This window comes from Malania oleifera, chromosome 4 (genome assembly GCF_029873635.1).
Source record: "Malania oleifera isolate guangnan ecotype guangnan chromosome 4, ASM2987363v1, whole genome shotgun sequence".
In the NCBI taxonomy this organism is placed as follows: Eukaryota; Viridiplantae; Streptophyta; class Magnoliopsida; order Santalales; family Ximeniaceae; genus Malania; species Malania oleifera.
Window position 1 is genome coordinate 104,428,613 of NC_080420.1, and position 23,596 is coordinate 104,452,208.

Sequence of the window (23,596 nt, forward strand, 5' to 3'; positions counted from 1 at the left end):
TTAATAGGTAAGCTCAAAGTCAAAATGACCTTAGCGGTCGACCGACGCTGGATTTTTTCGGTGTCTCCAAAAAGACCTGAAATGATCCTAGGACACTCACTCATGCATACACATGTTTGATTATTTGAAATTGGGTGATTTTTGGATGAAATAGGACCGAAATGCACAAAATGTGCACCTTCGGTCGACCCACCTTTCGAGTATATTTTCAGCCCGATCGACCGAATCTGGCCCGAGTCAATCAGTTGACCACAGCCCGATCAACCGAACTCTTGTAGTTCAAATGGCCCCGGTCGACTGAACCTCCCTGAAGTCAACATTTTGACTTCCTGGTCGACGGAGAGAAAATTGCATACCACCAACCTAGTCGATCGAGTTCCCACGTGTGGGAACCCAATGGTCTGATCGACCGACCAGTATAGTTTAAAATGATCCTGGTCAACCGAACCTCGCAAATTTGAAAAATTGCCTCCGACAAACATGTTCGGTCGACCAAATAGACAATTCATTTTTGGCCTGGTCGACCGAACCCTAAGAACTTCGGTCGACCAAACTTGTCCTGGTCGATCAGTGCTCTCGGGTTGGACCCATTTTTTTACCATGATTAACTTTTTTAAACGAGGTTAAATTAATTAAATATTGTTAAAACTTTCCTAATTATTCCAACCATGTCCCTAACGGTTATATTTCTAGGGAAGTCTATAAATACCCCCTCATTTGGAATAATTAGTGGGGGATTAGCAAGCTTGTTTAAGAAAAATCCTTTGAAATCCCAAAATTCATAATACTCATATCTAAGCTTCATTTCACTCATACTTACCTTCTACTAGTGTCTAAACTCTCTGTAAATTGATTGAGTGATTGTTTTGAAAGGTTTGCTCTCCTTGTTTTGATTGATTGATTCGATTTTCTTGAGAGCCAAACCTAAGTGTTCTTAGGGTACTTTTTTAGTAAGTCTCTCCTAAGAATACTTGTATTAAACTTCTGGGTATTGCATATTCGTTGCAATATCTTGGGAAGTTTGTATTTGTTTTTGGATTGCAAAATCTTCTCAAACATTTTCAAATATCTTATGTGATTTATTTCAACATACCTTTGAAAAGATATTTGTTTATGTGGTAAAATCTTTGTTACAATATTCATTGATATATATATATATCATTTGCTGAATACAAAGATTAAAACTCTTTTTGCAAACCAAGCATATATATATATTACTTGAGCTTTATACTATTGAGAAAATCTACTAATTAAAATATATATATATATATATATGTGTGTGTGTGTGTGTGTGTGTGTGATTTGAATGACATCTTTGTTTGAGCACTTTGATTGAAAACATCTTGTGATATAAAGATAATATTGGCTTGCACTCTCACGCACTGATTACATCGATAGAAAATATATTTGAGAGTTGATATAGTAAACCACATCGAGCTTAGTTATTATATCTTATTGGTGGTGTATGTGATTGCGCGTAACTAGGTACACATCTGCTTTACATGAAAGCATAATCACTGTACCATTTCATTGATTGTGAAAATACTGGTGTATTTCCAGGCACGAGCCTGAAGAGGGAGACTAGCCCTTTGAAATAGTCCCGGATTGGCTTAGACCCAGTTAGGAAAGTTAGGTGCACCATCCTGTTAAGGTGTAGGTTGAGGTCAGCCCCGCTAATTGACCTGGTTGTAAAGGTTGAGGTAAGCCCTAAGCTAATTGACCTGGTTGTATTAGGTGTCGATCCACCTGTTAAGTGAGCCTTTAGTAGAATCCTCGGGCTTACGAGCTTGAGGCGGGGACTTAGGCACAGTTGGCTAAACCCCAATAACATATCGTGTGCCTTGTTTATATTTTTGCACTTTATATTTACCGCACATGTATGTTATGGTGTGAATGATGCGCATGATTTAAATTTTCACATATTATATTTATTGGCGCATTTGGAACTGCATAGAAAGACCCTAGGTTGTATTATACGGATATCTCATTTAACCTAGGAGATAAAAGTTTAAAATTCCAATTCACCCCCTCTTAGGAATACACCAATTCTAACAATTGGTATCAAAACCTTCTAGCATTAGCTTAAATGTTTTTACTAAAAGATCAAGATGGCTGAAATTGGTGTATCCCCATTCAGTGAGGGACAGTCACCTTTCAGTCCTCCTATATTTTGTGATGTCGATCACACCACGTGGAAAATCAGAATGAGCGTTTTCATAAAATCTTTGAACTGGAGGGCCTGGAAGGTGATTATAAATGGAATTTGTATGCAAGTAGAAAATGATATTACTTTAATGCAGGCAAATTCATATGTCATGGATTTGTTGTACTGTGCTTTACCTATTGATATTCTTCATGAGATTATGGTATGTAGTAGTGCACAGGAGATCTGGGTTGAGCAAGAGAAGATATATGGAGAGACCCAGGAAAAAGGAATTGCCACTCCAAACGATGATCAAGTAGTGGCTAACCATAAGCAGGTTGCATTAGTAAATGATCAGGTATATAAATCTTACCCTACCTCATTTACTAATTTATGTAATGAAGCATGTGATGATTCTTATACTGGAACTTATGATATATCTTATGTTGAATCATCAGTTGCCTCTAATGACTGCTTTGACAATGACGCATGTACTAATTCATGTGATGTTAACTGTGATGATTCTTGTGCTAAATCATGTGATGTGTCAAATGTTGAATCATTTATTGAATATCATAATAATTCTGTTGTTGATGCATGCGATGATTCTTATGAAAAATTTTGTGATATATCTTATAATGAGTCATCGTCTGTTTCTAATAATGATACTGTATGCATTGATCCATATGATAGTTATAGAGATAAATCTTGTATTGAATCATGTTATGAGTTTTATGATGAAAGCATGTCATTGAACAGACAACTAGGAAAAGATTCATTTAAAATTCATAAGTCTCTAGTTGGAATGTCTTACCATAAAATGTTTCTAAAAACTCAAAACAAAAGGTTGGCTAAACAATTAAAGGAAATAAAAGATTATCATGCCACCTTAGAGAAGAAAAGCATGAAGAAAATATTAAAAATAATATGCCAGGAGGAAGAAATGGGAGATGATAAATCCTCAAGTCGTAAAAAGAAAAATCTTTTCAAAAAGGGTTCAAAATCACTTAATGAATCCCATACAAATTTTTATGCCTCATCGAGTAAACATAAGATCAGTAAGCATAGCTTTTCACGAAAATTCAAAACTTGCTTACAACATAAAAGAAAAGGGCACAGTAGGTTTAGTTGTTTAACTAGAAGTGCCAGAGGCATGGAAAAGAAATGAAATGGATAATCAGTAACGCACACCCCGTAGGACCTAAGGAAAAATGGATTTAAATTAAGATAATCAAATTAGTTAATTCTTCCTTAGATCCTAGGTTTAGGTTTAGGGGGTAGTAATGACAATAGGCTCAGGCAGTGGTGCGCACTTAAAATTCTTTGAAAATTTAGCCAATACGAAAAGTCATGAAAAATATCCAATCTAATCACTTATGAAGAAATATCATGATGATTGAACAAAATATGTAAACATTGGTTGTAATATACTTGAATGAAAATCCACTTCAAAATGGACAAAACATTTTTTCTTGGTAAATAATACATGAAGTTTGGAATAGCTTCCTAAGAGGGGGGGGGGGTGAATTGGATTCTTTTCGTTTTTAATATTTTTAATGCTTATGACACCAAAGTAATAAATTAATTAACTAACAATCACACTTCTAGATACTGAAATTTAAATTCACAAGCCAATCAACCAAATTAAACAATTCAACCAATCAAGCAAGAATTTTAGAATCTTTATCAGCTACCTTGTAGATATTCTCAACCTTCTTTAAACAAAACCTTTTTGTGCACTTCTCTTGATTAAGACTTCTGCAGATTAACCAACGTACTCCCTTTTGGGTTTCCGCAAACGGTCAATCGAAACGTACTTTCTAAAATATCAAAAGTCTTCCTTTGATTCAAACTTTAGATCCCGCAATCTGCACTTTAAAACACACAACAACATATTGTACAGAAAATAATAAGTAAACAAGAAAGAAAGACACAAGGTTTTTACGAGGTTCGGCTTCAACACAGCCTACGTCCTGGCCCTTGGAAAAACACCGAAGGGTTCATCTATAGTAGTTCTGTTACCAAGTGGAACAACACCTGTTTACAATCACTCCTTGGCTAAGGCTAGAGTTTGCATTCTCCAAACAATATACCCTTGTTTGGTCAATGATCCAATAACCTGGAATTGTTCAAAATCTACAAGAGAAATAATCAGAATATTGTGTACAAGAAACGCTCACACAAAGAGCAGGTTAGTACAATTTAAAACTATGTACTTCAAAAGATAGATATCAAGAATGAAATACACTTTTGAAGCTTTAACAAGAATTTCACCAAATTCCTTTTCTCCAGAGGAGAAATCAGCAATCTAACTTCAGGAATTGATGAACAAGAATATCAGAATCACAACACTTTCAGTTTGCAAGAGATGATCAAGATGAGGCTTTGAGTGCAAGAGATCTTATGAGAGATTTTCAATGCTTGGTGTATTTTGATTTACAAAAACTATGTATTTATAGGCTTTCAAACAAGTTTCCTTGTTGCTAAAGTTTCCTTAGAGAATTTCCCAAGTTGTTAGAAAATTTGGAGCCCAAGCAACTATTATTTAAAATATTAAACTTTAAAAAATTTGCCCGTTGAATAGTGTTAAGATGACTGAAGAGTCGAATTCAGTCATCTGAAGTTCCTGAGATCGTTTTAAAAAATGATCTGGACACAGGGTCAGATGACCGAAGTACTGAAGAGTTGGGTTTAGATGACCAAAGAGACAAGTTTAGTCATCTGAACAGCTACTGCCTGTTTCTGTTTCTTTCTAGAAAATCTTCAGACGTCTGAAGTAATTCTTCAGACATATGAACATGAAGTTCAGTCATCTGAAGTTACAACTTCAATCATCTGAATAGAAAGTTCATTCATCTGAACAGACAAAAACTACTGAAAAATATTTTCCATGAAAAAATGATTTGCTCTCTTAACCAAAACTTGTTTTAATAATCCTAAATAGGTTTCTAAGTCCTCATAATCTCTTGGAAAAGCTTCAAAACATATTTCAATCGATATTTAACTTTGAAATACTTACAATGGATTTCCTAATAACTTTATGTGCCATGCTTGAGATCATTCTCATGCTTTTCGCTTTTGAAGTTCTTTGAATATGTGCTTGAACTTGCTTTATCTGCCAATGCTTTAGTTTTTCTTTAGATCACTTGTTAGTTTAACTTTCTTGATGTCCCACACTTGATCCATACTTGATCCTTGATTTCATGAAACAAAAACTCAACCTTTCCACATTAAAATATCATTTGTTTGTTATCACCAAAACTGATTGAAAAAACCCTATTAGGCCAACAATACAAATGCTTAACTCATGCTTAAATATAATACTTTAAGTTAAGCCGCTGCTGTCCATTGTACAAAATTGAGTGTTAGGATTTCATCTTATATCATATATCACTATACCCTAAACTCACTTTTGAATATGAAAAGCTTAAATCGAAATCAAGTCATCACTCTAGGCTTAAAGCATTATTGATCATAAATGACTAATATATATTGAGTGCTTCTCATAGCTATAACCAAATTAGAGGTATCCACTAGGGGATTGGTCCCTTTGAGTTTAAATTGTAAATCCTTTAATTTTGGTTTAATCCCTCCATAGGAAATCTTTACCATACCACAATCATATCTAGTAAAGATTTATCCTTCCAATGGTTCGTATCTTTGCTCTAATTTATGATCATTTTTAGAGGATTCCCTCCATTTGTGGAAAATGAGAAATACCCAAAAAGAGCTTCGTTCAAATAAATTCATATACTTATGAACGCTTTTTTCCTAAGCAGTTGGACATATTCAATTCCATGCGAATATCCAGAATCTTGTCCACTCAAAATGAATACTCTTCAAACTTAACATAAATTTTAATCCTTAAGAGTATTTACTCATTTTAGCTCCATAAGCTCTTAAGTTAAAATAAAATCTATTAGAGTTTTATATACTTAGAGATGACTTGAATGACTAAATTGGTTGCCTAGGTCTCAATCTAGATGAATGCATCAAAATTCAAGTAGACCTATGCACATGCAGTTTAAATCAAAAGTTATTCCAACTGAGGGCCTCTCACGTATTGTAAATCATAAGAAAAGAGGAAAATATGGGCTTAGAACTCTCAAAGAAATATCTATTGTGACATTTTGGTCCTCTAAGCTAAAAGCATCTAAAGGCAAGATATATATCATTGAAAATATTAATACACTTGGCTAAAGAACCTAAAAAATAAGAAAAGGCATAAAATGAATTAGCGCATAACTCAGGGGGAGCATATATTCTTTCATGATTATATACATTAAAATGCTCTCAATTCTTTTTTATGCTTACATGTTTGTATGCACTTGTGAGAACAACTCTGTACTAATCTCATAACCATCCATTGCTAGTTACTGGTCATGTCGTATGTTGGATAGTTCATTTCTTTTATGATTTTTTGATTGAACTACTGGAAAGCATGCTTGTATTGAAAGCCTCCTGCATGGTGGATGCGGTGATATAATTTGCATGCTAGTTGTGGATATTAGGTTGTTGTTTACTTTATATGATTTATCTATTGAAAACAACCCATTATCAAGTACAAGTTTTATGGGAAAACATCCAATTTACAAACGGAATGCTGCCGAAATTTCAGTAGATTTTTCCCAAAATAAAACTTTGTACAAAGATGATTATGATAATAAAATGTTAAAATATTTTTGAAAGGATGAGTGAAAAGTAATTGAAAATTAAGTTTCATCCTAACATAATTATCAACTATTTAGAAAGGCTCAGATCCATCCCTATAGGAAGCGCATAAATGATCCATATGCATCACTTTCATCTACTGAATATCGAGGCTCTTAAGAATACCCTAAACATTATATCCAGTGCTTAAAGGCTTATGATTTGATATGGAATGTTCTTGGGTCATGAACACTGTTGCGTGCCTTAATTTATACTTTGATGCATCTATGGTCTATAGGGACAACTATACTAATCAAGTGACAAATGTAATTGACAAATACTTAGTATAATTGATTTTAAAAATTGGATTGATGGCTTATACTACTAAGCATAATGAAATTAATCTTTGGTTAGTATAAGTAATTAAAGAATCTAAGCACGTACTCAAATTGAAAGGGGGAGCATCTAAGCTTAAATTCCTATTTCTATTTTGCTCACAAATATGCTTAGCTTAGATCTATTGTGAACTCATTGTGGCATGTGATTGAATGAAATATTTTTATTGAAAATCATAATCTAAAGAATGTTTATATTGCCACAGCTGTTTGGGTTTACCATATGATCTTGCATGTGATTGTTGAATTCTTAGGATCATTATGGTCTTGGTTTTCGTGTTATGTTATGAACATACTTAAATGCTAAAACCAGGAAAATGTTGTTTGCTTGTTTCAAAATTAAAGTTTTTTTTTTTCAGTAGGCACCCCCAGTACTTTTTGCAAATATCAGAGGGGGATATATATTTATATTTATATACATATGTATTTATTTTTATACTTCATGGCAAGAACCAATTTCAAAACAAACTCTTTTCCTCTTGCCTCATTATTATACACACACACACACACACACACACACACACACACACACACACACACACATATATATATATATATATATATATATATATATATATATATATTAAAAGATTGCATAACTGGTTCAACAACTTCACATAAAAATGCATGCGAACTATTTAGACTATTTTTATGCTCAAACCTTTTTTTTGGTATCATATGTCGTGTACCTTTAACTCAAATCTTCCACGGGTCTTATGATATGTTTCAATTACACGGGTTTGTGTATGTTTGTGGCCTAGTCTTGTTTTCATGTCATTTAAATCATTTAAATGACCAATTTTATTATTTGTGTGCTTAAGTGCTGAAGTTATCTTTGTCATTCATTTTACATTATATGGATATTATATTTCTTGAATGACTGAAAGTTATACTTCTATTTTATGTTTTGAGAATACTGGACTGTTTGAGTTGAGTAGTTGTGGATAAATTGTTAGGACTTATAAACTCAAACAGGTTACATTTTATACAAGATTTTTTTTGGAAAGTCCAATTTACAAATAGCATTCTGCCGAAATTTTTCAAAATCTTTCCAGAACTTATAATGTATAAATGTAACACTTACCCATTGCTTAGAGTATTTAACTCTAATAGCCCTTTTTGTTGTTGCCAAAAGGAGGAGATGGAGAGGGGCAAAAATAATTGGGTAAAAGTATTTGGTTAGAGTAATTGGATGAACATTGATAGGGGGAGCCTTCTTAGGCTTATACCTATATATTTACTGGTTGTATTTGTCATCATCAAAACGGGGGAGAATGTTGACCTTATAGGTCACGCCCAATTTTGATAATGACAAATACTCATTATATCTAATGGGTGTTTGAGATTATATGCAGGAACTTAAATTGAAAGATCTTAATGCACATAGAAGAAAGTGAAGTTGAAGACCCAATGTATATATGTTGTATTGTATTTCATATTTATTCAAAAGGTTTGTAATAGTAAGTAGGTTCTATGACTTGTAGTAATTGCATGCATTACCTACATGATTTAAAAGGTAAGCTCAAAATTAAAATGACCTTACAGTGACCTTAGCGGTCGACCGACGTCGGATTTTTTTGGTGTGGCTTAGACCCGGTTAGGAAAGTTAGGTGCACCATCCTATTAAGGTGTAGGTTGAGGTCAGCCCCGCTAATTGACCTGGTTGTAAAGGTTGAGGTTAGCCCTATGTTAATTGACCTGGTTGTATTAGGTGCTGATCCACCCGTTAAGTGAGCCTTTAGTAGGATCCTCGGGCTTGCGAGCTAGAGGCGGGGACGTAAGCACAATTGGCCGAACCCCAATAACATATCGTGTGCCTTGTTTATATTTCTGAACTTTATATTTACTGCACATGTATGTTATGGTGTGAATGATGCGCATGATTTAAATTTTCACATATTATATTTATTGGCGCATTTGGAACTGCATAGAAAGACCCTAGGTTGTATTATACGGATATCTCATTTAACCTAGGAGATAAAAGTTTAAAATTCCAATTCACCCCCCTCTTGGGAATACACCAATTCTAACATATTCCTTGAACACGCCTTGCTCATGAGAGAGTGGGCTCATAAGCAGCTGCTAGGGTTTTCTTCTCTCACGAAAATGTTTGCCTCTATGAGAGTTCACTCGTCTTACCCTAGCCATTGAATGGAGTGCGTTTATATAGGCTACAGTAGGGACCTCTGGGCAAATATGATTAGGGCTTCCCACATAATTAAGAATTCCTAATCCAACCCAGATTCATCCTTAATTACATTAATTATAATTCATACCACTAAAAAATTATACACTCCTTGTCATATTCAAAATTAAATTTCGAGCTCCTATTAGTAAATGCTTATTTATCTCCCCGCGTAAAGATTACAAATACCCATTTATTAAATTAAATTACTGAAAAATTAATTAATTGACATATTAAGTCTCTAAGACCTTCCACTTAACTTATTTGATGTGTCAGATTCAAAATCCTTCTGTAGGGTTTGACACAATCAAAACTTATAAGCTTCCTCAAGGGGTATCATCAATCCCGATACCGGGACATGGATTCCATCAATAATTAATGTTCACCATACACATAATGTCATCACCAAACTCACTGAGTTTTTTGACCCATAAAGAATCTCACTCTTCTATGAAACATAGTAATAAACACTATACCCATGATGTATTGATTGTTTTATATAGTTAGTACAAAAACAATTAGCCCAAGATGGTTCTATTCAATACACACAAAGTGTACTAGCACAAGGAGTTGGAACTATACCATTTCCAATAGTTAAGACAGACCTATTAAAACCTTGTGCTATAGTCCTACCAATGGCATGTCCAATTTCATTTAAGACTATGAACAATAAACTTATACTCTATAAGAACTGATGATCTAATCTTCTATGTATAAGCCGTACTCTACACACTAGATCACCTACTATATAGAATAAAATACACACATGCATAATCATTAAGTAAATAATGTCATGCAAACATTACTCACAAAGATTCTCATTAGAATGGAATAACTGTAGTTATTAATAAATACTAAACCCGATTATATTGGCTTTTTGAGTCCAATCCCTCGTTTTGATAATGACAAACTGTAAGTTACTTATGTGTGTATCTAGTGATTGAATATGTTATAATTCAACACACACATAAGGGGACTGAGAATGGAAGCCAAAGACGCATAAAGCTCTTATGATTAGGGGGTTATCCATGGAGATTAAAGAGCAAAGAAGATCAAGAAGAAGACATTTTGATTTTATTTTTATAATGCATTTAAGTTTTTATTATTTGGTCTGTAATAATGCACACATCTTACATGATATGTTTAAATGCTCAGATGACCATAGATTGACCAAAGGGCAGGTCAAACGACGCCAAATTTTTAGGGTATCTCTCAAAGGCCATGCGTAGAGACCCGAAGAATTTTGGTAATTAAATAATAAGAGAAAATAAAATTTTAAAAGATATTTGCAGGGTCTCGTCGACGAACTCAAGGCGCTCATTGACGAGCATCCTTCTAGAGCTTGTCGATAGGAACATTCATCTCGTCGATGAGAAGTTACCGAGAGAGCCATTTTCAAGGCCTGAATCTTCTTGACGAGGAGTAGGCGGTCGTCGACGATACTATTCGTTGTACTCGTCGATGAGGAGACGTGGCTCATCGACGAGGCCACATGGACAACACTCTATATAAGGCCCAAAATGGATTTTTAGCAAAAGAATTTCTCTCTCTCTCTCTTTCTCTCCCTCTCATTTTCTCTCTAGAAACGAGTTTCTCTCATTTCTCTCTAGGTTTTTGGCTCCGTCTCTCCCCGATTTGACAATCAAAAGCTACCATAGTGATCCTGGGGAGATTCTTTACAACATAGCCGGAGCGAAATGTTGATTTGAGAAGTTTGGGAACCATCCCAAAACCAGGATAAGAAGATTATTTGGGTTTTGTCAGTATTACCAAGTTTATTTGAGTCTAGATTTTGTATTATATAAGAATATACTAGAGTTTTGGGAAGTAAAATCAGGGTATTACATTTTCAGGAATAGGGTATTTTGGGACCCTGCAGGAATGGGTTGAGGATCCCAATGGATATCTTTTCAAAAGCCCAGGTAAATAATGAATAGTTTATAATTTTGAAGAGGGAAAAATGAAGAATATTCTAGGTATTTGGTTGATTGACAGGATATATGTGTATAATATTTTCAGGGTTATGGAATTATAAATGCCAGAGGTGTAATTTAGAACATTAGTAGGCGAGCTTAATCACGAGGTAAGGGAAATATGTTATGCTAGAAAATTTTAGTATGGTTATCAGTATAAATTATATGTTTTACCAGATTATTATTCAGATCATAAAATATTAGTATAATAGAAAATAAAGATTTCAGAGCATGTGAATCTAATTATTTAACTGTGTGGCATGATTTCGTAACAGATTAGTACAATATTTACACAGATCACAAACACCATGTTTTATAGTATATTAGCAGAAAATATTAGGAAATATACATATTCTATAGAATATTCAGAAACATGATTTATAGTATTTTTAAGATACCATGATTTACAGTATACGTACAGAAACATATATTTTCAACATTTTCAGAATACCATGATTTCAGAACCATAACACCTAGATACTCAGATATTCAGATATACAAATATTAAATATTCAGTCAGTTATTCAGATTTTCAGATTATTTAGATCAGTTTTGTAGTGTTATGGTTATTTCAAAATCATGGTAAAATAGTAATATAGAAATATTAGTTATCTATATAGTATCAGACCTTGGTGGATCAAATTCAGTCAGTAGAGCACGATACTATAACTATTTTCAGTTCAGAGTGTAACCATATAACTCAGATAGTATGTAGATTTTCAATAGTTGATCGTGCCTATGTCGTGGACAGGCTCCCATCAGTTAGGGTTGAGGAGGCCGATCTGATTTTCGGAGTACAGTTGACTTATCCTGGTCGACTAGCTAGTGATAGGTCCCGCCTACGGGCCGCACAAGCCTGTCATGAGGGGTTATATCATGACTTTCAGTTATCCATCTAGGGAAATTTTCTTAGTTATTATATATCTAAATTTACAGAAACTGTAGACACACCTATGAATATTAGAAGTATTATGATTAGAATATTCAGAAAAACAGTTTATGTTAAGCAACATAGGTATAAGCCATACCGTGTATTAATATTACATATTTTCTCAGAGTCAGTTATTTGCAGTACTTCTAAATTAGATTTTACAATTATGTAAGCTTATCTACCACATACTAGCAATAGCATATTTCGTCTTACTAAGCATTGTCTCATCCTAGTGATTTAACATTTTTCAGGTGATCTAGTTAGGCGAGCAGATCAGGCTTGCAGATAGAGGGAGACAATAGTACTACCCTGTCTGTAAGGTGAGTATTTTGGGAAGTCCTTTTTGAGTAGCCCTAGGTCCAGATGAGGGCATTTTGGGAATGACGATGTATGTATATTTTGAAAAAAATTTGACACTCTAGTATTGTATATAATGACGTGGTTATATGTATTCTGCTTTCCACTACATAGGTAGTTTATGGTTATACATGTTCCACAGTCCTTACCCGGTCCATGATGATGGTTTGGTTTAAATTAGAAGGTATCAGAGTAGTGAAATTTTACAGTGAATATATATGGATGAAAATGCACGAAATATCAGGTTGTTACACCTTAAATCGACCATAGGACCCATAATTCTGCATGAAAAAGTTCTCTTTTGTTTTAAAGTTAATCATCATATGAATAGGGACAATCTTATAAGAAGAAAAGGACCAAAATGCCCAAATTGGCAGGTTTGGTCAATCGAACCCTAATACTTAGGGCCCTTCGGTCGACCAAACCTCCACCGAGTCAACAGTTTGACTCTTCAGTCGATCAAACCTAAAATGAGCTGCAATGCTCTGGTCGACCAAACTGACACATGCAAGATCCCAATCTCTTAGTCGACCGAACTCTCAGAAGAAATTTTGCCTGGTCGACTAAACACCCAAGTTCGGTCAATCGAACCCAAATACGTCAACCAAACCTCGGAGGTTCAGAAATTGCCTTATGAATGGTCGACCGAACTCGTAGTTCAAATTCTTCCTTGTCGACCGAACTGAGCACCCCGGTCAACTGAACCTTAAAAATGGTCGACCGAACCTCTCGGGTTGCTCAATTTTTATCGAGGTTAAACTGGGTTATTTTTAATTAAACTCAATTAATCTTTTATTCAAAATACCCAGCGTGTCCCCAATGGTCATAATTTTCGTAAAATTTTTAAATACCCCCTCATTTGCTTTGATTAGCAACTTTGATTAGCCAAATTTTCTCTTTAATTTTATCCTAATCAAAGTTCCCCCAAAACACATTTTATTGCAAAACTCTTTTATTGGGGTCAAAATTTTCATACTCTCCAAACACTCTTTCATTTATTCTTGAAAATCATTTGTACAAGAGAGTATTATCTAGGGATTTTGTTTACATTCAAACCCTAGGTTCTCCTATGTTTAATTGAAAATATTTTTTAGAGAAATATTTTTTTAGGGTTTAAATCTTTGAGGTGCACATCATACATATTACATTCAAAGATTACAAAAATTATTTTGAAAGCACCCTCACTCCCTAAGCATTATTTCATATCATTGGAGTGTGTATTTTTATGAGCTTAATGTGTACATCCACACTTGTATTTAGAAGCTTTATCATATGTACAGAAATATTTTTCACGTATCAGTTGGATTCAGCTTGGAATTGAATTGGGGAGTCTCAGCCCCATAAGTGAGACTGTTTCGATTCAGCCCGGAAATTGAACTGGGGAGTCTCTGCTTCGTAAGTGAGACAAGTTTGGCTCAGTCTTGTAATTGAGCTGGGGTTTTGCTCGCCCCATAAGGAGATAATGTAAATGGCTTCTGCTCCGCCCATTTAAGTGAGCAGGGATAGTGGAATCCTTAGGCGGTATGCCCAAAGCGGGGATGTAGGCAGTATTGGCCGAACCTCATTGACAATTCTGTATGTCATTCTTTATCTTATTTAAATTCCTGCACTTAAATTTCAGCATATGTATGAATGTTTGTTTAATGTCATAATTATTTGAATACACGCATTTGATTTAAATAAGATATACTGCACATGTGCATGTTTACTTTTACTGTTAAAATTATTTTACATACATGCGAGTACATTGAATGAGATATGATATGTGGTGAATCGGCGTAATGCTTAATTTAGCCAAAATGTTTTAAAACCCAATTCACCCCCCCCCCCCTCTTTGGATCACACCAATTCCAACAATTGGTATCAGAGCCCAATTGCAATAAGCTTAACCGCTATTTGCATAATGATTGCAATGGATCATATTTTGGTGTATCCCTGTTTTGAGGGTCAAGTCCTTACAAATCCTCCCGTGGTTTTATTTGTGTAGATTTTATGGTTTGAGATTTGAAAATGATTTTGTAAAATCAATTGATTGGAGGATTTGGAAAGTAATTGTCAAAGTTATCATATCTCATTGAAAAATGATTTTAAAAATGCAGAATTTCCTAAAATTTGAAAATGAATTAAATTTGCATGACATGTGTTTTAATGCATATCATCTATGTGCCATGCATACTTTTTTTGTGCCTTAGTCACTAATGCTTTAGCAAGTTTATATCTTTCTATGTGCTAAGGATTTTGGGAATCATAAGGATTTTGAAAAATTGAGAGAGAAAAAGTCACCACTCTGAGCTCAAATGCTTAAGAAGGAGTAAATTGGAAAGGTATATATTTATCCTCCTTCTACTTTATTGTATAATTCATGCCATGATTTGTGATGCTTATATTGTGTAAAATATTATTTGAATCATGTAAATTTATTTGTGATTGATTACCAACTTATAAGGTGCACTTAAGAAGAAATTTTTATTAATACTCATAAGATTTTTAGAAATTGTTGTAAATAGGGGTTGCTATGCTTTGAATGATTAAATAGTGTTTGTGCTTAGTATTCTAAATCTTAGTAAACACTATTACCATACTAAGAACCCTAAGAAAATCTATCCAATACAGAGTTTTAGTGATCATATCCAATCTTAGCTTAATATGTACATATCATTTTGATTAGTGAACATGTGAAGATATTGGCTATCCTCTTTGAATGGACAAAATGTTTTAATTGTTAAAAGATTCTTAATGCTATATATATGCCGATGTATAAACATCTTGAATATAGCATGATTTGTCCATCACATAGATTTGGGGGTTTAGGAAATTAATATTCTATATATTTTATTTTCCCAAACTCATCATTGAGCGTTAATGATAAATCATTTTCAAATGATAAAATAAATTTAAGAAATTCATAAGTTTATCCCCATGTTAGAAAATACTAGTTTTGCCAAATACTATTAATTGAATATATAATTCTTAGGCTGCATCTTTCTCATTCCTCATAATCATGTTCATATTTATTCATGTTCCATATTCATATTCACATTTCCTAGCCTTTGGGTGTCCACCAGCATATAGCACGTCGCGTTTGTAACCCACAACTATTCATTTCACACATCAATTTCACATTCTTTCTTTACTCATATTCATATTCACATTTTCTAGTCCATGGGTATCCACCAGCCTATAGCACGACGCATCTGTAACCCATGGCTATTCATTTTACTTTTCACTTTTCATAACATTTTCTAACTCATGAACATCCACCAATATATAATACACGTTGCATCTGTAGCTCATGGTTTCCCTGAGGATATTCACATCGTCATGTATTCACCCCACATTATCAGGTTGTGCGACCCAAAGGCTAGACCTAACTACGGTTGGCCTACCCAGTTTGATCAAAACAGGGAACGCGTATGTAGTACGATTAGCCTACCCAATCCTAGTATGAACTCCAAGGGGCAACACTACCCTTCTCATTGGCCTAATCGACTGTCATGCCACATGCTATACAAGTCGTGTGGTTGCACTAACACAATGCTAACAATGGTACCGTGCTCTATATACTATGGTCCATTAGGGTTCTCATTTTCATATTTCTGTATTCACATTTCATTATATTTGATCATATCAATAATATTCTCATCATTTTCTATTTCATCTTTATCATATCAGTACACATTTCATCTCATATCAGTATATAACTCAATTCAATATTTCTGTATAAAACATCTATGTACAAACATATCATTATATCATGTATATCATCCTTTCAATAAGATATATCTGTATAACACATTTTATCATATTTGTATATCACCATTCATCATCATTTTCGTAGTAAAACATATCTATATTCACATTTTATCATATCTCTACAAAAATCATATCTATATAAATCTCATATCTGAATAAAACATATCATAGTTTCTCATATATTTATATCCATATAAAATACTCAGTATATCTCACATTATCATTTATGTATAAAAACATAATCATATAATACATATACACATTCCATTTCATCACGTTCCTAGTATAAAACAGTCATTTCATTATTCCTCATGCCACACAGCTTTTAACTGATAATCATAATATATTATTCATAGGGAAAGTATCCATATCTTAATTTCCAAAACTACTTACCATATTCGCATTTCACATATTTTAATCAATCATTTCATTACCTAAAAACTACTGTTATAATTAATTCCCCTTACCTGACTTGCTGAGAGGCCTGCTAAAATGCCTAATTCCACACCCACGACGTTCGGTGCTCAAAACTCTAAAATCACATTTCCCCAATTCAATCAACTCACCCCAGAATTATAACTATCTTAATATTCCTAGGCTCACAAGCTCCCATTAATCGGTTAAATTCTAAAAATGTGGGCTTGATCCACTTTCCATATTCAAATTTAATTTCTATCATATTTAAAAATACCAATATGATCAAATCCTCGTAGTTTAATCTAATTCCAAAATATTCCCCAAAAATATGATATAATCAAATTGTTGGCCTAACATGGCTTTCAAATCTTGTTTTGATGATAGCAAATAAAGGTTATTTTAACAAGTTGTTGTTTAAGTGATGACATTTTAGGAAACCTTGTATGACAAAGTTCAAAAGGATCAAAGAAATAAAAGTTCAAGATCACAAGTACCATAAAGCCATACTCCATCAATATAGTGATCAAAAGAAAGCTTAAGAGGACCAAAATGTTCAAAACATGTGGAAGCTTAAAGAAGACTCAAGCTCAAGTCTAAGAGGATTCAAAGCAAAAACATATATGAAGACTTCAAGCTTAGAGTGTTTAAGTCTTTAGGATGACCTATGTAGGTACTTTAATATAAATATCATTTTGAAATTCTTTGAAGCTCATTAGGGGTTGTTATGGACTTAGAGACCTTATTTTTAAAATCCTAGAAAATGTTTCTTAAGAGTAACAAAGCAGGATGGCTAAGAGGTTTGAAACTAAACTGAAAAAAATAGGATTTATAACTATTCAAGTGACTGAACTTTTAACCTCAGGCGCCTAAAGATTTTCTTGAAAAAGTTATGAATAGGCAATATAGGCCCAGGCGCTGACCTTTGTAACCTCAGGCACCTGACCCTGTTTCCAGTTGAAAATATACACTATGTTTAGAAGGTTGTGGCAACTGACCCTGAAGCCTCAGGCGCCTGACCATTGTTAATGGCTATAATTTTTAAAGTTTTAAAATCCAAATTTATATTGCTTGTGCCCCAAACTTCGTATAAACTTGGGAAACACTTCCAGTAACTTGGGCAACACGAATTAAACCTTTTTGAGCTTATAAATGTAATAACCCGAACTTAGAAAAAATAAAATAAAAATAAATAATGGAAAAAGGGGAAATAGAAGAAAGGGAAAAGAAATTTTAAAAGAGTAACAAGCAGGCACTCGTTGACGAACTAGATTTTCTCGTTGACGAGTGATCTTCTAAGCCTCATCACAGAGTATGCATGCCTCGTCGATGAGGATTAATCGAGAGGGTTTGAGATATTTTGAAACTGGTCGACAAGCTCACGGTCTTGTCAACGAGTGTTCTTCATGGGATCGTCGACGAATCCATGTGTCTCATCGACGAGTCCCTGCCTATAAATAGAGATTGCTTTCATTTACAGCGAGAAAATCTTGAACTTTACACTTTCCCTCTCTAAAACTCGGCCCCTTTGCCTTATTTTTTCTATTCCGAGCTGTATTTGACTCGGTTTGACGATCCAGAACCATCACTAGGTTCGTAGGATCGTTCTTTGCAAAGCTGCGGGAGCTGATTGTTGATTTGGGGTACTATCCCAAAATCAGGGTAAGTAGGATATTTTAAGTTATATTGTTAATATGGAATGTATAGGGTCTAGGGAGTGATAAAATAGTATTTTTGTTGAAGTTTGGCTTGATAAACACGGGTTTTTGAATTAGGGTCCGGGTGAGTATCGTCGGCATCATTTTGGGGTTTTCGCAGGCATAATTTAGAAGAACAGGTAAGGGGAATTTATTATAGTAGGATTTTTATTAAAGTTTAAATGGGTTACTTTGAGAATATCAAATATATATATAAGCATGATTTATTTGAACAGTTGAACATTTGGGAAAATATTAACTTTTGATATATATGGAAAAGAAATTGTGTGGCAGGAATACAACTTTTTACAATTTAATTGACTGTTGTAAGAACAGGATGATGAAATATACGGTTGGATTGAGAACAATGGTTAATTGTGGATTCTGGAATGTTGTGAATACTGATTGGTGATGAATGCAGATTGGTTGTGAATACTGGCTGTTTGAGATTGCTGCGTGATATATAATGTGATTTGTGTGTATGGAATTTTTGTGTGGTTATTCGTGTGTATCACAAAATAACGTTGGCAAGCCTGAGGAGTTTGTATATTGTCATTATATATTGGGGTAAAGCATTGGTAGGCCTGAGGAGGTTGTTCTACTGATATACTATGGGTAGGTCACAGGGATTTGTATTGGTGGTTAGTGGTTCCTGCATGGGCCATGATGTGATATGTATGATGATTGTCTTGTGTGGACCATGTGATGATGATTGTCCTGTATGGACCATGTGATGATGATTGTCTTGTGTGGACCAATCCTGTGTGGACCATGTGATGATGATTGTCCTGTATGGACCATGTGATGATGTTTGTCATGTGTGGATCATGTGTTGATATTTGTTTTGTATGGATGAGAATCCTATGTGGAAAGTATGTTTATGTGGAATGTGATCTAATAAGATGAAAGATAATAATAATTAAATTATATGTATATATATATGTATATATATTTGTGTGTATATATATATGACAAGGTAAAACTTTTTGCCAAGAGCTTGCTAAGAAAGGCGAGTGCCTTGGTATTTTCAATTTGATACTAGAGCAGAGGGAAGCTACTTGTATGGGCGGGTAATCTTCCTTATTCTCGGGGTTTATTATTAAAAATAATTATTAAATGTAAGTATGGAATCAGAGATCAGAACTTGTGCATATTAAATGTGAGTATGAATTCAGAGATTTATGTTGATATTAATGATGTGTTTTCTCAGCTGAGGTTGGTGATGATTGGCAAACGATAGTATATTTTGTAATATTTAAACACTCTACCACACACTGCTATGATTTTTTCTTCCTTACTGAGATGTGTCTCACCCTAGTGGATGATCATATTTTCAGGTCCATTAGGAGCTCGTCTTTAGAACTCTGGTAGGGTAAAGTTTTGAGTATTTTGGAAAGTTTGTATAAAAAACTTATGTATAGTTTATGTATGTTTTTAAATACTGGTATGTAATATAAAAAAATATTGGTAGTTGTTTATAGGGTACATATATGTATTTAGGTGGACTCTAGTATTTGAATTTGAGGTTATATGTTTTTATTCCACTACATAATTGTGGTGTATGGTATCAGAAGTAGGTGAATGTAACACATGACCTCCGAAGCCCACTTGGCGGGTTTAGGGCATTACAATTGGTATCAGAGCATAACGGTCTTGTGAACTTTAAGGATAACGAATACTAGAGCATAGGTTCGAGTTAGGATAGGAATAAGAGTGAGTAGGTTAAGATGAATAGTGGTTTGGAAACTTGGAGGCGGTAATCCCTTGATGGTCTTTTGTATTTTTTCAGGGGTGACGATTTCTAGAAAACTATGATAATTTGGGCACGTAAGTTGGAACGATAGGATGATTGGGCGGGTAGCTGTGTTGGTAATATGATTCTGTATTAAGGATGGATCCTAGGGGGAAGGGCGTTGATACTGGAGGAGATAAACATGTGGATACCCCCAGTGAGGATGACGTTGATGTAACGGTAGTGCTACTAAACATAACACATCATGTTAGGAAGGAAGCTTGGAGAGAGCAAGGTCAGCCATTTGCAGTTGGGGGCTGCACTTTTTAGCAGTTCACCCGAACAAATCCGTCGGCTTTTGAAGGAGGTGCAAATCTGATCATAGCTGAGGACTGGATTCAGGAGATGGAGGAACTCCTGACTGTTTTTCACTATACTGAGGGGCAAAAAGTACAATACGCTAGTTTCAAATTGGTTGGGGAGGCCAAGAGGTGGTGGAGGTTGGAAAAACTGGTGGATGAGTAGTGGCCAGGGTATACATTTATTACCTGGAGTCGTTTCAGGGATGTTTTCTTTGACAGATACTTCTCGGTTGCCACCCCAGAGGCAAAAGCGAAAGAGTTTCTACATTTGACTTAGGGATCCATGATAGTGCAACAATATGTGGCCAAGTTTGTGGAATTATCACGTTTGCTCCACACATGGTTTTGGATGAGTCACTGAAAGCCTGAATGTTTGCGAAAGGATTGAGAGTGGGGATACGCGCTCAGGTGGTGGCATTGATGACTTAGAGTTTCTCTGAGTTGGTGGATAGAGCCATGGCAATTGAGATTAGTATACAAGAGTGTGAGGCAGAGGCAAAACAGAAGAAGAGATCCATATCTTCCAACTCACATACCGATGTTCGACATGATTTCTAAAGGGGAGATCATGATGTTGGGGGTCATATGTCAGATAGGGCTTATCGAGATTACCGGGAGAATGCATTTTGCCCCCTTTGTGCCACATGTGACCGTAGGCATTGGGGAGAATGTCGAGGTGGAAATACTGTGTGCTATAATTGTGGCAAACCTGGCCATATAGCTCGTGATTGTCGTGCTCCACCGGACAATCCACCCACTCCTAATCAGAATAGAAGGAACAATCGGTACCTAGCAGCGGCGATGCCCCAGCGCATGTCTATATGCTTAGTACGCCCGAGGAGGAAAAATCTAAAGGCGTAGGTAATATATTTGTTATAGTATATATGATAGTCTTGCTTGATTTTAAGTTATGATTTTTATGTTAGAATCAATTGAATATTGTGAATGTGGTTAATTAGTTTTTAAGTTTGTGAAAATGGTGGATCAATGAATTTTGAGGATGAAATTATTTTAAGGAGGGGAGAATGTAATAATCCGAACTTAGAAAAAATATAATAAAAATAAACAAAGGAGAAAGGGGAAATAAAATAAAGGGGAAATTTTTTTTTGAAAGACTAACAAGCAGGCACTCGTCGACGAACTAGATTTTCTCGTTAATGAGCAATCTTCTGAGCCTTGTCACTGAGTATGCATGTCTTGTCGATGAGGATTAATCGAGAGGGTTTAAGATATTCTGAAACTCATCAATGAGCTCACGGTCTTGTCGATGAGTGTTCTTCATGGGATCGTCAACGAATCCACGTGTCTCGTCGACGAGTCCCTGCCTATAAATGGAGATTGCTTTCATTCATAGTGAGAAAATCTTGAACTTTACACTTTCTCTCTCTAAAATTCGGCCCCTCTACCTTCTCTTTTCGATTCCAGGCTGGATTTGACCAGATCTGACAATCCGGAACCACCACGAGGTTCGTAGGATTGTTCTCTACAAAGTTGCGGGAGTTGATCATTGAATTGGAGTTGTGGGATACCATCCCAAAATCAGGGTAACTAGGATATTTTAAGTTATATTATTAATATGGAATGTATAGGGTTTAGGGAGCGATAAAATAGTTTGGGTTGATAAACTCGGGTTTTTGAATTAGGTTATGGGTGAGTATCGTTGGCGTTGTTTCAGGGTTTTCTCAGGCATAATTTAGAAGAATAGGTAAGGGGAATTTATTACAGTAGGATTTTTATTAAAGTTTAAATTGGTTCCTTTGAGAATATAAAATATATATATATATATATATATATATATTTAACTATGATTTATTTGAACAGTTGAACATTTGGGAAAATATTAACTTCTGATATATATATATATATATATATATATATATATATATATGGAAAAGAAATTGTGTGGCAGGAATACAACTTTTTACAAATTAATTGGCTGTTGTAAGAATAGGATGATGAAATATACTGTTGGATTGAGAACAATGGTTAATTATGGATTCTGGCATGTTGTGAATACTGATTAGTGATGAATGCTGATTGGTTGTGAATATTGGCTGCTTGAGATTGCTGTATGATAAATAATGTGATTTGTGTGTATGGAATTTTTGTGTGGTTATTTGTGTGTATCACAATATAACGTTGGTAGGTCTGAGGAATTAATTATATTGCCTAGATGTGATCACGATATATGTTGGCAGTCCTGACGAGTTCATAAATTGTCATTATATATTGGGGTAGAGCATTGATAGGCCTAAGGAGGTTGTTCTACTAATATACTACGGGTAGGTCATAGGGATTTTTACTGGTGATTAGTGGTGTCTATGTGGGCCATGATGTGATATGTATGATGATTGTCCTGTGTGGACCTTGTGATGATGATTGTCTTGTGTGGACAAGTCTCGTTTGGACTATGTGATGATGATTGTCCTATGTGGACTAGTCCTATGTGGACCATGTGATGATGATTGTCCTGTGTGGACCAGTCCTATATGGACCATATGATGATGTTTGTCTTGTGTGGACCAGTCCTATGTCGACCATGTGTTGATATTTGTTTTGTATGGATGAGAGTCCTGTGTGGACAGTATGTTTTTGTGGAATGTGATCTAATAAGATGAATGATAATAAAAATTAAATTATATGTATATATATGACAAGGTAAAACTTTTTACCAAGAGCTTGCTGAGAAAGGCGAGTGCCCTGGTATTTTCAGTTTGATGCTAGAGTAGAGGGAAGCTACTTGTATGAGCGGGTAATCTTCCTTATTCTTGGAGACTTTATCTCTATACATAGCCCGACGACTTACCGAGTAAGGTGAATACCCTGATACTAGTATTAGAGTAGAGGGAAACTACTTGTATGGACGGGTAATCTTCCCTATTCTTGGGTTTTATTATTAAAAATAATTATTAAATGTGAGTATGGAATCAGAGATCAAAACTTGTGCTTATTAAATGTGAGTATGAATTTAGAGATTTATGTTGATATTAATGATGTATTTTCT